The sequence below is a fragment of the Aquarana catesbeiana genome, linkage group LG13 (genome assembly GCF_042186555.1).
Source record: "Aquarana catesbeiana isolate 2022-GZ linkage group LG13, ASM4218655v1, whole genome shotgun sequence".
Classification (NCBI taxonomy): Eukaryota; Metazoa; Chordata; class Amphibia; order Anura; family Ranidae; genus Aquarana; species Aquarana catesbeiana.
In genome coordinates, this window is record NC_133336.1 from 164,988,720 (window position 1) to 164,996,067 (window position 7,348).

Below are 7,348 nucleotides of genomic sequence, written 5' to 3' on the forward strand. Positions count from 1 at the left end.
AGGTCAAGAGGGTTGAGCGTGCCGTTAGAGATCGCCTACGGCCACATCACCCTGAAAGCGCCCGATCTCGTCTGATCTCGGAGGCTAAGCAGGGTCGGGCCTGGTTAGTACCTGGATGGGAGACCGCCTGGGAATACCAGGTGCCGTAGGCTTCTTTTTTTTGGGGGCGTTCTTGACTTGCCCTGTTTTTTCTCCTCGTTTCCCATCTTGGCGCCGCCAAGGTCAAGAGGGTTGAGCGTGCCGTTAGAGATCGCCTACGGCCACATCACCCTGAAAGCGCCCGATCTCGTCTGATCTCGGAGGCTAAGCAGGGTCGGGCCTGGTTAGTACCTGGATGGGAGACCGCCTGGGAATACCAGGTGCCGTAGGCTTCTTTTTTTCTTGGAGTTCTGGACTTGCCCTGTTTTTTTTCCTCGTTTCCCATCTTGGCGCCGCCAAGGTCAAGAGGGTTGAGCGTGCCGTTAGAGATCGCCTACGGCCACATCACCCTGAAAGCGCCCGATCTCGTCTGATCTCGGAGGCTAAGCAGGGTCGGGCCTGGTTAGTACCTGGATGGGAGACCGCCTGGGAATACCAGGTGCCGTAGGCTTCTTTTTTTCTTGGAGTTCTGGACTTGCCCTGTTTTTTTCCTCGTTTCCCAACTTGGCACCGCCAAGGTCAAGAGGGTTGAGCGTGCCATTAGAGATCGCCTACGGCCACATCACCCTGAAAGCGCCCGATCTCGTCTGATCTCGGAGGCTAAGCAGGGTCGGGCCTGGTTAGTACCTGGATGGGAGACCGCCTGGGAATACCAGGTGCCGTAGGCTTCTTTTTTTTGGGGGCGTTCTTGACTTGCCCTGTTTTTTCTCCTCGTTTCCCATCTTGGCGCCGCCAAGGTCAAGAGGGTTGAGCGTGCCGTTAGAGATCGCCTACGGCCACATCACCCTGAAAGCGCCCGATCTCGTCTGATCTCGGAGGCTAAGCAGGGTCGGGCCTGGTTAGTACCTGGATGGGAGACCGCCTGGGAATACCAGGTGCCGTAGGCTTCTTTTTTTTGGGGGCGTTCTGGACTTGCCCTGTTTTTTTTCCTCGTTTCCCATCTTGGCGCCGCCAAGGTCAAGAGGGTTGAGCGTGCCGTTAGAGATCGCCTACGGCCACATCACCCTGAAAGCGCCCGATCTCGTCTGATCTCGGAGGCTAAGCAGGGTCGGGCCTGGTTAGTACCTGGATGGGAGACCGCCTGGGAATACCAGGTGCCGTAGGCTTCTTTTTTTTGGGGGCGTTCTGGACTTGCCCTGTTTTTTTTCCTCGTTTCCCATCTTGGCGCCGCCAAGGTCAAGAGGGTTGAGCGTGCCGTTAGAGATCGCCTACGGCCACATCACCCTGAAAGCGCCCGATCTCGTCTGATCTCGGAGGCTAAGCAGGGTCGGGCCTGGTTAGTACCTGGATGGGAGACCGCCTGGGAATACCAGGTGCCGTAGGCTTCTTTTTTTTGGGGGCGTTCTGGACTTGCCCTGTTTTTTTTCCTCGTTTCCCATCTTGGCGCCGCCAAGGTCAAGAGGGTTGAGCGTGCCGTTAGAGATCGCCTACGGCCACATCACCCTGAAAGCGCCCGATCTCGTCTGATCTCGGAGGCTAAGCAGGGTCGGGCCTGGTTAGTACCTGGATGGGAGACCGCCTGGGAATACCAGGTGCCGTAGGCTTCTTTTTTTCTTGGAGTTCTGGACTTGCCCTGTTTTTTTCCTCGTTTCCCAACTTGGCACCGCCAAGGTCAAGAGGGTTGAGCGTGCCATTAGAGATCGCCTACGGCCACATCACCCTGAAAGCGCCCGATCTCGTCTGATCTCGGAGGCTAAGCAGGGTCGGGCCTGGTTAGTACCTGGATGGGAGACCGCCTGGGAATACCAGGTGCCGTAGGCTTCTTTTTTTTGGGGGCGTTCTTGACTTGCCCTGTTTTTTCTCCTCGTTTCCCATCTTGGCGCCGCCAAGGTCAAGAGGGTTGAGCGTGCCGTTAGAGATCGCCTACGGCCACATCACCCTGAAAGCGCCCGATCTCGTCTGATCTCGGAGGCTAAGCAGGGTCGGGCCTGGTTAGTACCTGGATGGGAGACCGCCTGGGAATACCAGGTGCCGTAGGCTTCTTTTTTTCTTGGAGTTCTGGACTTGCCCTGTTTTTTTTCCTCGTTTCCCATCTTGGCGCCGCCAAGGTCAAGAGGGTTGAGCGTGCCGTTAGAGATCGCCTACGGCCACATCACCCTGAAAGCGCCCGATCTCGTCTGATCTCGGAGGCTAAGCAGGGTCGGGCCTGGTTAGTACCTGGATGGGAGACCGCCTGGGAATACCAGGTGCCGTAGGCTTCTTTTTTTCTTGGAGTTCTGGACTTGCCCTGTTTTTTTCCTCGTTTCCCAACTTGGCACCGCCAAGGTCAAGAGGGTTGAGCGTGCCATTAGAGATCGCCTACGGCCACATCACCCTGAAAGCGCCCGATCTCGTCTGATCTCGGAGGCTAAGCAGGGTCGGGCCTGGTTAGTACCTGGATGGGAGACCGCCTGGGAATACCAGGTGCCGTAGGCTTCTTTTTTTTGGGGGCGTTCTTGACTTGCCCTGTTTTTTCTCCTCGTTTCCCATCTTGGCGCCGCCAAGGTCAAGAGGGTTGAGCGTGCCGTTAGAGATCGCCTACGGCCACATCACCCTGAAAGCGCCCGATCTCGTCTGATCTCGGAGGCTAAGCAGGGTCGGGCCTGGTTAGTACCTGGATGGGAGACCGCCTGGGAATACCAGGTGCCGTAGGCTTCTTTTTTTCTTGGAGTTCTGGACTTGCCCTGTTTTTTTTCCTCGTTTCCCATCTTGGCGCCGCCAAGGTCAAGAGGGTTGAGCGTGCCGTTAGAGATCGCCTACGGCCACATCACCCTGAAAGCGCCCGATCTCGTCTGATCTCGGAGGCTAAGCAGGGTCGGGCCTGGTTAGTACCTGGATGGGAGACCGCCTGGGAATACCAGGTGCCGTAGGCTTCTTTTTTTCTTGGAGTTCTGGACTTGCCCTGTTTTTTTCCTCGTTTCCCAACTTGGCACCGCCAAGGTCAAGAGGGTTGAGCGTGCCATTAGAGATCGCCTACGGCCACATCACCCTGAAAGCGCCCGATCTCGTCTGATCTCGGAGGCTAAGCAGGGTCGGGCCTGGTTAGTACCTGGATGGGAGACCGCCTGGGAATACCAGGTGCCGTAGGCTTCTTTTTTTTGGGGGCGTTCTTGACTTGCCCTGTTTTTTCTCCTCGTTTCCCATCTTGGCGCCGCCAAGGTCAAGAGGGTTGAGCGTGCCGTTAGAGATCGCCTACGGCCACATCACCCTGAAAGCGCCCGATCTCGTCTGATCTCGGAGGCTAAGCAGGGTCGGGCCTGGTTAGTACCTGGATGGGAGACCGCCTGGGAATACCAGGTGCCGTAGGCTTCTTTTTTTTGGGGGCGTTCTGGACTTGCCCTGTTTTTTTTCCTCGTTTCCCATCTTGGCGCCGCCAAGGTCAAGAGGGTTGAGCGTGCCGTTAGAGATCGCCTACGGCCACATCACCCTGAAAGCGCCCGATCTCGTCTGATCTCGGAGGCTAAGCAGGGTCGGGCCTGGTTAGTACCTGGATGGGAGACCGCCTGGGAATACCAGGTGCCGTAGGCTTCTTTTTTTTGGGGGCGTTCTGGACTTGCCCTGTTTTTTTTCCTCGTTTCCCATCTTGGCGCCGCCAAGGTCAAGAGGGTTGAGCGTGCCGTTAGAGATCGCCTACGGCCACATCACCCTGAAAGCGCCCGATCTCGTCTGATCTCGGAGGCTAAGCAGGGTCGGGCCTGGTTAGTACCTGGATGGGAGACCGCCTGGGAATACCAGGTGCCGTAGGCTTCTTTTTTTTGGGGGCGTTCTGGACTTGCCCTGTTTTTTTTCCTCGTTTCCCATCTTGGCGCCGCCAAGGTCAAGAGGGTTGAGCGTGCCGTTAGAGATCGCCTACGGCCACATCACCCTGAAAGCGCCCGATCTCGTCTGATCTCGGAGGCTAAGCAGGGTCGGGCCTGGTTAGTACCTGGATGGGAGACCGCCTGGGAATACCAGGTGCCGTAGGCTTCTTTTTTTCTTGGAGTTCTGGACTTGCCCTGTTTTTTTCCTCGTTTCCCAACTTGGCACCGCCAAGGTCAAGAGGGTTGAGCGTGCCATTAGAGATCGCCTACGGCCACATCACCCTGAAAGCGCCCGATCTCGTCTGATCTCGGAGGCTAAGCAGGGTCGGGCCTGGTTAGTACCTGGATGGGAGACCGCCTGGGAATACCAGGTGCCGTAGGCTTCTTTTTTTTGGGGGCGTTCTTGACTTGCCCTGTTTTTTCTCCTCGTTTCCCATCTTGGCGCCGCCAAGGTCAAGAGGGTTGAGCGTGCCGTTAGAGATCGCCTACGGCCACATCACCCTGAAAGCGCCCGATCTCGTCTGATCTCGGAGGCTAAGCAGGGTCGGGCCTGGTTAGTACCTGGATGGGAGACCGCCTGGGAATACCAGGTGCCGTAGGCTTCTTTTTTTCTTGGAGTTCTGGACTTGCCCTGTTTTTTTTCCTCGTTTCCCATCTTGGCGCCGCCAAGGTCAAGAGGGTTGAGCGTGCCGTTAGAGATCGCCTACGGCCACATCACCCTGAAAGCGCCCGATCTCGTCTGATCTCGGAGGCTAAGCAGGGTCGGGCCTGGTTAGTACCTGGATGGGAGACCGCCTGGGAATACCAGGTGCCGTAGGCTTCTTTTTTTCTTGGAGTTCTGGACTTGCCCTGTTTTTTTCCTCGTTTCCCAACTTGGCACCGCCAAGGTCAAGAGGGTTGAGCGTGCCATTAGAGATCGCCTACGGCCACATCACCCTGAAAGCGCCCGATCTCGTCTGATCTCGGAGGCTAAGCAGGGTCGGGCCTGGTTAGTACCTGGATGGGAGACCGCCTGGGAATACCAGGTGCCGTAGGCTTCTTTTTTTTGGGGGCGTTCTTGACTTGCCCTGTTTTTTCTCCTCGTTTCCCATCTTGGCGCCGCCAAGGTCAAGAGGGTTGAGCGTGCCGTTAGAGATCGCCTACGGCCACATCACCCTGAAAGCGCCCGATCTCGTCTGATCTCGGAGGCTAAGCAGGGTCGGGCCTGGTTAGTACCTGGATGGGAGACCGCCTGGGAATACCAGGTGCCGTAGGCTTCTTTTTTTTGGGGGCGTTCTGGACTTGCCCTGTTTTTTTTCCTCGTTTCCCATCTTGGCGCCGCCAAGGTCAAGAGGGTTGAGCGTGCCGTTAGAGATCGCCTACGGCCACATCACCCTGAAAGCGCCCGATCTCGTCTGATCTCGGAGGCTAAGCAGGGTCGGGCCTGGTTAGTACCTGGATGGGAGACCGCCTGGGAATACCAGGTGCCGTAGGCTTCTTTTTTTTGGGGGCGTTCTGGACTTGCCCTGTTTTTTTTCCTCGTTTCCCATCTTGGCGCCGCCAAGGTCAAGAGGGTTGAGCGTGCCGTTAGAGATCGCCTACGGCCACATCACCCTGAAAGCGCCCGATCTCGTCTGATCTCGGAGGCTAAGCAGGGTCGGGCCTGGTTAGTACCTGGATGGGAGACCGCCTGGGAATACCAGGTGCCGTAGGCTTCTTTTTTTCTTGGAGTTCTGGACTTGCCCTGTTTTTTTCCTCGTTTCCCAACTTGGCACCGCCAAGGTCAAGAGGGTTGAGCGTGCCATTAGAGATCGCCTACGGCCACATCACCCTGAAAGCGCCCGATCTCGTCTGATCTCGGAGGCTAAGCAGGGTCGGGCCTGGTTAGTACCTGGATGGGAGACCGCCTGGGAATACCAGGTGCCGTAGGCTTCTTTTTTTTGGGGGCGTTCTTGACTTGCCCTGTTTTTTCTCCTCGTTTCCCATCTTGGCGCCGCCAAGGTCAAGAGGGTTGAGCGTGCCGTTAGAGATCGCCTACGGCCACATCACCCTGAAAGCGCCCGATCTCGTCTGATCTCGGAGGCTAAGCAGGGTCGGGCCTGGTTAGTACCTGGATGGGAGACCGCCTGGGAATACCAGGTGCCGTAGGCTTCTTTTTTTCTTGGAGTTCTGGACTTGCCCTGTTTTTTTTCCTCGTTTCCCATCTTGGCGCCGCCAAGGTCAAGAGGGTTGAGCGTGCCGTTAGAGATCGCCTACGGCCACATCACCCTGAAAGCGCCCGATCTCGTCTGATCTCGGAGGCTAAGCAGGGTCGGGCCTGGTTAGTACCTGGATGGGAGACCGCCTGGGAATACCAGGTGCCGTAGGCTTCTTTTTTTCTTGGAGTTCTGGACTTGCCCTGTTTTTTTCCTCGTTTCCCAACTTGGCACCGCCAAGGTCAAGAGGGTTGAGCGTGCCATTAGAGATCGCCTACGGCCACATCACCCTGAAAGCGCCCGATCTCGTCTGATCTCGGAGGCTAAGCAGGGTCGGGCCTGGTTAGTACCTGGATGGGAGACCGCCTGGGAATACCAGGTGCCGTAGGCTTCTTTTTTTTGGGGGCGTTCTTGACTTGCCCTGTTTTTTCTCCTCGTTTCCCATCTTGGCGCCGCCAAGGTCAAGAGGGTTGAGCGTGCCGTTAGAGATCGCCTACGGCCACATCACCCTGAAAGCGCCCGATCTCGTCTGATCTCGGAGGCTAAGCAGGGTCGGGCCTGGTTAGTACCTGGATGGGAGACCGCCTGGGAATACCAGGTGCCGTAGGCTTCTTTTTTTTGGGGGCGTTCTGGACTTGCCCTGTTTTTTTTCCTCGTTTCCCATCTTGGCGCCGCCAAGGTCAAGAGGGTTGAGCGTGCCGTTAGAGATCGCCTACGGCCACATCACCCTGAAAGCGCCCGATCTCGTCTGATCTCGGAGGCTAAGCAGGGTCGGGCCTGGTTAGTACCTGGATGGGAGACCGCCTGGGAATACCAGGTGCCGTAGGCTTCTTTTTTTTGGGGGCGTTCTGGACTTGCCCTGTTTTTTTTCCTCGTTTCCCATCTTGGCGCCGCCAAGGTCAAGAGGGTTGAGCGTGCCGTTAGAGATCGCCTACGGCCACATCACCCTGAAAGCGCCCGATCTCGTCTGATCTCGGAGGCTAAGCAGGGTCGGGCCTGGTTAGTACCTGGATGGGAGACCGCCTGGGAATACCAGGTGCCGTAGGCTTCTTTTTTTTGGGGGCGTTCTGGACTTGCCCTGTTTTTTTTCCTCGTTTCCCATCTTGGCGCCGCCAAGGTCAAGAGGGTTGAGCGTGCCGTTAGAGATCGCCTACGGCCACATCACCCTGAAAGCGCCCGATCTCGTCTGATCTCGGAGGCTAAGCAGGGTCGGGCCTGGTTAGTACCTGGATGGGATTCCAACACTACCTCCTTTCC

General features: G+C 57.0%; 33 non-coding genes across 33 annotated transcripts; all 33 read left to right on the forward strand.

The window, feature by feature from the left end:
- Positions 1-33: 33 nt before the first annotated feature.
- On the forward strand, positions 34-152 carry LOC141119827 (5S ribosomal RNA). Its single transcript, XR_012239161.1, has one exon. It is a non-coding gene; the product is annotated as a 5S ribosomal RNA (ribosomal RNA).
- Positions 153-252: 100 nt separating this feature from the next.
- On the forward strand, positions 253-371 carry LOC141119828 (5S ribosomal RNA). The gene has a single exon (XR_012239162.1). It is a non-coding gene; the product is annotated as a 5S ribosomal RNA (ribosomal RNA).
- A 99-nt stretch (positions 372-470) lies between these two features.
- On the forward strand, positions 471-589 carry LOC141119829 (5S ribosomal RNA). The gene has a single exon (XR_012239163.1). It is a non-coding gene; the product is annotated as a 5S ribosomal RNA (ribosomal RNA).
- A 98-nt stretch (positions 590-687) lies between these two features.
- LOC141119830 (5S ribosomal RNA) lies at positions 688-806 on the forward strand. Its single transcript, XR_012239164.1, has one exon. It is a non-coding gene; the product is annotated as a 5S ribosomal RNA (ribosomal RNA).
- A 100-nt stretch (positions 807-906) lies between these two features.
- On the forward strand, positions 907-1,025 carry LOC141119832 (5S ribosomal RNA). The gene has a single exon (XR_012239166.1). It is a non-coding gene; the product is annotated as a 5S ribosomal RNA (ribosomal RNA).
- A 100-nt stretch (positions 1,026-1,125) lies between these two features.
- On the forward strand, positions 1,126-1,244 carry LOC141119833 (5S ribosomal RNA). Its single transcript, XR_012239167.1, has one exon. It is a non-coding gene; the product is annotated as a 5S ribosomal RNA (ribosomal RNA).
- Positions 1,245-1,344: 100 nt separating this feature from the next.
- Positions 1,345-1,463, forward strand: LOC141119834 (5S ribosomal RNA). Its single transcript, XR_012239168.1, has one exon. It is a non-coding gene; the product is annotated as a 5S ribosomal RNA (ribosomal RNA).
- Positions 1,464-1,563: 100 nt separating this feature from the next.
- LOC141119835 (5S ribosomal RNA) lies at positions 1,564-1,682 on the forward strand. The gene has a single exon (XR_012239169.1). It is a non-coding gene; the product is annotated as a 5S ribosomal RNA (ribosomal RNA).
- Positions 1,683-1,780: 98 nt separating this feature from the next.
- On the forward strand, positions 1,781-1,899 carry LOC141119836 (5S ribosomal RNA). The gene has a single exon (XR_012239170.1). It is a non-coding gene; the product is annotated as a 5S ribosomal RNA (ribosomal RNA).
- A 100-nt stretch (positions 1,900-1,999) lies between these two features.
- Positions 2,000-2,118, forward strand: LOC141119837 (5S ribosomal RNA). The gene has a single exon (XR_012239171.1). It is a non-coding gene; the product is annotated as a 5S ribosomal RNA (ribosomal RNA).
- A 99-nt stretch (positions 2,119-2,217) lies between these two features.
- On the forward strand, positions 2,218-2,336 carry LOC141119838 (5S ribosomal RNA). Its single transcript, XR_012239172.1, has one exon. It is a non-coding gene; the product is annotated as a 5S ribosomal RNA (ribosomal RNA).
- A 98-nt stretch (positions 2,337-2,434) lies between these two features.
- LOC141119839 (5S ribosomal RNA) lies at positions 2,435-2,553 on the forward strand. The gene has a single exon (XR_012239173.1). It is a non-coding gene; the product is annotated as a 5S ribosomal RNA (ribosomal RNA).
- A 100-nt stretch (positions 2,554-2,653) lies between these two features.
- LOC141119840 (5S ribosomal RNA) lies at positions 2,654-2,772 on the forward strand. The gene has a single exon (XR_012239174.1). It is a non-coding gene; the product is annotated as a 5S ribosomal RNA (ribosomal RNA).
- Positions 2,773-2,871: 99 nt separating this feature from the next.
- Positions 2,872-2,990, forward strand: LOC141119841 (5S ribosomal RNA). Its single transcript, XR_012239175.1, has one exon. It is a non-coding gene; the product is annotated as a 5S ribosomal RNA (ribosomal RNA).
- A 98-nt stretch (positions 2,991-3,088) lies between these two features.
- LOC141119843 (5S ribosomal RNA) lies at positions 3,089-3,207 on the forward strand. Its single transcript, XR_012239177.1, has one exon. It is a non-coding gene; the product is annotated as a 5S ribosomal RNA (ribosomal RNA).
- A 100-nt stretch (positions 3,208-3,307) lies between these two features.
- LOC141119844 (5S ribosomal RNA) lies at positions 3,308-3,426 on the forward strand. Its single transcript, XR_012239178.1, has one exon. It is a non-coding gene; the product is annotated as a 5S ribosomal RNA (ribosomal RNA).
- A 100-nt stretch (positions 3,427-3,526) lies between these two features.
- On the forward strand, positions 3,527-3,645 carry LOC141119845 (5S ribosomal RNA). The gene has a single exon (XR_012239179.1). It is a non-coding gene; the product is annotated as a 5S ribosomal RNA (ribosomal RNA).
- Positions 3,646-3,745: 100 nt separating this feature from the next.
- Positions 3,746-3,864, forward strand: LOC141119846 (5S ribosomal RNA). The gene has a single exon (XR_012239180.1). It is a non-coding gene; the product is annotated as a 5S ribosomal RNA (ribosomal RNA).
- A 100-nt stretch (positions 3,865-3,964) lies between these two features.
- Positions 3,965-4,083, forward strand: LOC141119847 (5S ribosomal RNA). The gene has a single exon (XR_012239181.1). It is a non-coding gene; the product is annotated as a 5S ribosomal RNA (ribosomal RNA).
- Positions 4,084-4,181: 98 nt separating this feature from the next.
- On the forward strand, positions 4,182-4,300 carry LOC141119849 (5S ribosomal RNA). Its single transcript, XR_012239183.1, has one exon. It is a non-coding gene; the product is annotated as a 5S ribosomal RNA (ribosomal RNA).
- Positions 4,301-4,400: 100 nt separating this feature from the next.
- Positions 4,401-4,519, forward strand: LOC141119850 (5S ribosomal RNA). Its single transcript, XR_012239184.1, has one exon. It is a non-coding gene; the product is annotated as a 5S ribosomal RNA (ribosomal RNA).
- Positions 4,520-4,618: 99 nt separating this feature from the next.
- Positions 4,619-4,737, forward strand: LOC141119851 (5S ribosomal RNA). Its single transcript, XR_012239185.1, has one exon. It is a non-coding gene; the product is annotated as a 5S ribosomal RNA (ribosomal RNA).
- A 98-nt stretch (positions 4,738-4,835) lies between these two features.
- On the forward strand, positions 4,836-4,954 carry LOC141119852 (5S ribosomal RNA). Its single transcript, XR_012239186.1, has one exon. It is a non-coding gene; the product is annotated as a 5S ribosomal RNA (ribosomal RNA).
- Positions 4,955-5,054: 100 nt separating this feature from the next.
- On the forward strand, positions 5,055-5,173 carry LOC141119853 (5S ribosomal RNA). Its single transcript, XR_012239187.1, has one exon. It is a non-coding gene; the product is annotated as a 5S ribosomal RNA (ribosomal RNA).
- A 100-nt stretch (positions 5,174-5,273) lies between these two features.
- LOC141119855 (5S ribosomal RNA) lies at positions 5,274-5,392 on the forward strand. The gene has a single exon (XR_012239189.1). It is a non-coding gene; the product is annotated as a 5S ribosomal RNA (ribosomal RNA).
- Positions 5,393-5,492: 100 nt separating this feature from the next.
- Positions 5,493-5,611, forward strand: LOC141119856 (5S ribosomal RNA). Its single transcript, XR_012239190.1, has one exon. It is a non-coding gene; the product is annotated as a 5S ribosomal RNA (ribosomal RNA).
- Positions 5,612-5,709: 98 nt separating this feature from the next.
- On the forward strand, positions 5,710-5,828 carry LOC141119857 (5S ribosomal RNA). The gene has a single exon (XR_012239191.1). It is a non-coding gene; the product is annotated as a 5S ribosomal RNA (ribosomal RNA).
- Positions 5,829-5,928: 100 nt separating this feature from the next.
- LOC141119858 (5S ribosomal RNA) lies at positions 5,929-6,047 on the forward strand. Its single transcript, XR_012239192.1, has one exon. It is a non-coding gene; the product is annotated as a 5S ribosomal RNA (ribosomal RNA).
- Positions 6,048-6,146: 99 nt separating this feature from the next.
- Positions 6,147-6,265, forward strand: LOC141119859 (5S ribosomal RNA). The gene has a single exon (XR_012239193.1). It is a non-coding gene; the product is annotated as a 5S ribosomal RNA (ribosomal RNA).
- Positions 6,266-6,363: 98 nt separating this feature from the next.
- Positions 6,364-6,482, forward strand: LOC141119860 (5S ribosomal RNA). Its single transcript, XR_012239194.1, has one exon. It is a non-coding gene; the product is annotated as a 5S ribosomal RNA (ribosomal RNA).
- Positions 6,483-6,582: 100 nt separating this feature from the next.
- LOC141119861 (5S ribosomal RNA) lies at positions 6,583-6,701 on the forward strand. Its single transcript, XR_012239195.1, has one exon. It is a non-coding gene; the product is annotated as a 5S ribosomal RNA (ribosomal RNA).
- Positions 6,702-6,801: 100 nt separating this feature from the next.
- On the forward strand, positions 6,802-6,920 carry LOC141119862 (5S ribosomal RNA). Its single transcript, XR_012239196.1, has one exon. It is a non-coding gene; the product is annotated as a 5S ribosomal RNA (ribosomal RNA).
- A 100-nt stretch (positions 6,921-7,020) lies between these two features.
- LOC141119863 (5S ribosomal RNA) lies at positions 7,021-7,139 on the forward strand. Its single transcript, XR_012239197.1, has one exon. It is a non-coding gene; the product is annotated as a 5S ribosomal RNA (ribosomal RNA).
- The last annotated feature ends 209 nt before the right edge of the window (positions 7,140-7,348 follow it).